The sequence below is a fragment of the Salvelinus sp. IW2-2015 genome, unplaced genomic scaffold (assembly GCF_002910315.2).
Source record: "Salvelinus sp. IW2-2015 unplaced genomic scaffold, ASM291031v2 Un_scaffold16612, whole genome shotgun sequence".
Taxonomy (NCBI): Eukaryota; Metazoa; Chordata; class Actinopteri; order Salmoniformes; family Salmonidae; genus Salvelinus; species Salvelinus sp. IW2-2015.
This window is the reverse complement of record NW_019957672.1, coordinates 171,915-176,245: the sequence shown is the minus strand read 5'-3', so window position 1 is coordinate 176,245 and position 4,331 is coordinate 171,915. Positions and strand designations below refer to the sequence as shown.

Genomic DNA, 4,331 nt, shown 5'->3' with positions numbered 1-4,331 from the left:
CTTGAATTTGAATTTGAATTTGATATTTGGAACTCAGGTGTGAAAAGGTTAAAGTACTACTTAAGTAAGTTTTTGGGGTATCTTTACTTTACCACTTATATTTTTAAGAACTTTTACTTTTACTCCACTACATTCTAAAATAAATGAATGTACTTTTTACTCCATGCATTTTCCCTGACACCTGACATACTCGTTACATTTTGAATGCTTAGCAGAACAGGAAAATTGCCCAAATCATGCACTTATCAAAAGAACATTCCAGGTCATCTCTAATGCCTCTGATCTGGCGGATTAACTAAACACAAACGCCTCATTTGTAAATTATGTCTGAGTGTTGGTGTGTGCCCCCTGGCTATCTTAAAAAATATATAAATAATAATAATTGAAATTATGTATACTTTTTCTTGTACTTTTTGTCACACCCTGGTCTGTTTTACCTGTCTTGTGCTTGTCTCCACCCCCCTCCAGGTGTCGCCCATTTTTCCCATTATCCCATGTGCATTTATACCTGTGTTTTCTGTTTGTCTGTTGCCAGTTCGTGTTGTCTCGTCAAGCCTACCAGCGTGTTTCTTTTTTGCTGTACTCCTGTTTGCGCTAGTCCCTATTTTCTAGTTCATCAGGTTTGGACCATTCTGCCTGCCCTGAACCTGCCTGCCATTCTGTACCTTTCTGCCCTGGATTACTGACCTCTGCCTGCCTTGACCCTGAGCCTGCCTGCCGTTCTGTACCTTTCTGCCCTGGATTACTGACCTCTGCCTGCCTTGACCCTGAGTCTGCCTGCCGTTCTGTACCTTTCTGACTCTGCCCTGGATTACTGACCTCTGCCTGCCTTGACCCTGAGCCTGCCTGCCGTTCTGTACCTTTCTGACTCTGCCCTGGATTACTGACCTTCTGCCTGATACTTGCCGCTGACCCTGAGTCTGCCTGCCGTTCTGTACTTTCTGACTCTGCCTCTGGTTATCTGACCTCTGCCTGCCTGACCTAGAGCCTGCCTGACGTTCTGTCCTTTCTGCTCTGCCATGGATTATCCGACCTCTGCCTGCCCTTGACCTGGTCTGCCTGCCGTTCTGTACCTTTCTGACTCTGCCCTGGATTACTGACGCTGCCTTGCCCTGCCTTGACCTCTGAGCCTGCTGCCGTTCTGGTACCTTTCTGACTCTGCTCTGGATGTACCCGACCTAATGCCTGCCTTGACCCTGAGTCTGCCTGCCGATTCTGTACCTTTTCTGACTCTTGCCCTGGATTACTGGACCTCTGCCTGCCTTGACCCTGAGCTGCCTCGCGTTCCTGTTACTTTCTTGCTCTGCCTGGATTACCGACCTCTTGCCTGCCTTGACCCTGAGTCTGCCTGCCGTTCTTTGTACCTTTCTGACTCTGCCACTGGATTACTGACCTCTGCCTGCCTTGACCCTGAGCCTGGCTGGCCGTATCTGTACCTTTCTGACTTGCCCTGGATTACTGAACCTCTTGCCCTGCTTGACCTGTGAGTCTGCCTGCCGTTCTGTACCTTTCTGACTCTGCCCTGGATTACCGACCTCTGCCTGCCCTTGACCCTGAGTCTGCCTGCCGTTCTGTACCTTTCAGACTCTGCCCTGGATTTACCGACCTCTGCTGCCTTGACCCTGAGTCTGCCTGCCGTTCTGTACCTTTCAGACTCTGCCCTGGATTACCGACCTCTGCCTGCCCTTGACCTGTCATTTGCCTGCCCCCTTTTTTGTAAAAGAAACATATGTTATTCAAACTGTCTGCAATCTGGGTCTTATCCTCTTTGAATCTGCGTATTCCTCCAGGGCTTAGCTGTCCTGGATCTGCACAGCTCTGCGAGGGCCTGGGATCGGGAGAGACACTTAGTGTGTTTAGTACTATATTCTTGACACAATGAATGAATAATCATGGCCTCTAAACCTTCAAGCTGCATACTGGATCCTTTCCTACAAACTTGCTGGAAGGAGCTGCTTCCTGTGCTTGGCCCTCCTATGTTGAACATAATAATACAGCTCTCTATCCACCGGATGTGTACCAAACTCACAAAAGTGGCAGTGATAAAGCCTCTCTGAAAAAGCCAAACCTTGCCCCCGGAAAATATAAAAACACTAATCGGCCCATATCGAATCTTCCATTCCTCTAAAGATTTTAGAAAAAGCTGTTGCGCAGCAACTCACTGCCTTTCTGAAGACAAATAATGTATACGAAATGCTTCAGTCTGGTTTTAGACCCCATCATAGCACTGAGACTGCACTTGTGAAGGTGTAAATGACCTTTTAATGGCGTCTAGACGAGGCTCTGCATCTGTCCTCAGTGCTACTAGACCTTAGGTGCTTTGACCACATCGATCACCACATTCTTTTGGAGAGACTGGGAAACCCAAATTGGTCTAACACGGACAAGTTCTGGCCTGGTTTAGATCTTACCTGTCGGAAAGATATCAGTTTGTCTTGTGAATGGTCTGTCCTCTGACAAATCAACTGTACATTTCGGTGTTCCTAACGGTTCCGTTTTAGGACCACTATTGTTTTCAACTATATATTTTACCTCTTGGGGATGTTATTCGAAAACATAATGTTAACTTTCACTGCTATGCGGATGACACACAGCTGTACATTTTCAATGAAACAATGGTGAAGCCCCAAAAATTGCCCTCGCTAGAAGCCTGTGTTTCAGACATAAGGAAGTGGATGGCTGAAAACTTTCTACTTTTAAACTCGGACAAAACAGAGATGCTTGTTCTAGGTCCCAGAAACAAAAGAGATCTTCTGTTAATCTGACAATTCATCTTGATGGTTGTAAAGTCGTCTCAAATAAAACTGTGAAGGACCTCGGCGTTACTCTTGACCCTGATCTCTCTTTTGACGAACATAATCAAGACTGTTTCAAGGACAGCTTTTTTTCCATTCTACGTAACATTGCTAAAATCAGAAATTTTCTGTCCAAAATGATGCAGAAATTAATCCATGCATTTGTTAACTTCTAGGTTAGACTACTGCAATGCTCTACTTTCCGGCTACCCGGATAAAGCACTGAAATAAACTTCAGTTAGTGCTAAATACGGCTGCTAGAATCCTGACTAGAACCAAGAAATTTGATCATATTACTCCAGTGCTAGCTTCCTTACACTGGCTTCCTGTTAGACAAGGGCTGATTTCAAAGTTTTACTGTTAACCTATAAAGCGTTACATGGGCTTGCTCCTACCTATCTTTCCGAGTTGGTCCTGCCGTAACTACCAATACGTACGCTACGGTCACAAACGCAGGCCTCCTAATTGTCCCTAGAATTTCTAAGCAAACAGCGGGAGGCAGGGCTTTCTCCTATAGATCTCCATTTTTATGGAACAGTCTGCCTACCCATGTGAGAGACGCAGACTCGGTCTCAAACTTTAAGTCTTTACTGAAGACTTATCTCTTCAGTAGGTCATATGATTGAGTGTAGCCTGGCCCAGGAGTGTGAAGGTGAACGGAAAGGCTCTGGAGCAACGAACCGCCCTTGCTGTCTCTGCCAGGCCGGTTCCCCTCTCTCCACTGGGATTCTCTGCCTCTAACCCTGTTACAGGGGCTGAGTCACTGGCTTGCTGGTGCTCTTTCATGCCGTCCCTAGGAGGGGTGCGTCACTTGAGTGGGTTGAGTTACTGACGTGATCTTCCTGTCTGGGTTGGCGCCCCCCCTTGGTTTGTGCTGTGGTGGAGACCTTTGTGGCTATACTCGGCCTTGTCTCAGGATTGTAAGTTTGGTGGTTGAGGATTACCTCTAGTGGTGCGGGGGCTGTGCTTTGGCAAAGTGGGTGGGGTTATATCCTTCCTATTTGGCCCTGTCGGGGGTTTTCTTCGGATGGGGCCACAGTGTCTCCTTGACCGCTCCTGTCTCAGCCTCCAGTATTTCTGCTGCAGTAGTTTTGTGTCGGGGGGCTAGGGTCAGTTGGTTACCTGGAGTACTTCTCCTGTCTTTCCAGTGTCCTGTGTGAATTTTAAGTATGCTCTCTCTAATTCTCTCGTTCTCTCTTTCTCTCTGAGAACTGAGCCCTAGGACCATACGTCAGGACTACCGGGGCATGATGACACCTTGCTGTCCCCAGTCCGCCTGGCCTTGCTGCTATTCAGTTTCAAACTGTTCTGCCTGTGGTTACGGACCCCTACTGTCCAGACCTGCTGTTTTCAACTCTTAATGATCGGCTATGAAAAGCCAACTGAGATTTATTCCTGATTATTATTTGACCATGCTTGTCATTTATGAACATTTTGAAAATCTTGGCTCTCTCTATTTTTCTCCTTCTCTCTTTCTTTCTCTCGGAGGACCTGAGCCCTAGGACCATACGTCGGGACTACGCCGTGGTGACTCCT

The 4,331-nt window shown here is 47.0% G+C and overlaps 1 long non-coding RNA gene across 1 annotated transcript; it reads right to left on the bottom strand.

Annotated features, from left to right (window-relative positions):
- Window positions 1-819: 819 nt before the first annotated feature.
- LOC139027492 (uncharacterized) lies at window positions 820-1,307 on the bottom strand. Its single transcript, XR_011479583.1, has 2 exons — window positions 1,253-1,307; window positions 820-888 (listed from the first exon to the last, which is right to left on the bottom strand). It is a non-coding gene; the product is annotated as an uncharacterized lncRNA (long non-coding RNA).
- Between the last annotated feature and the right edge of the window lie 3,024 nt (window positions 1,308-4,331).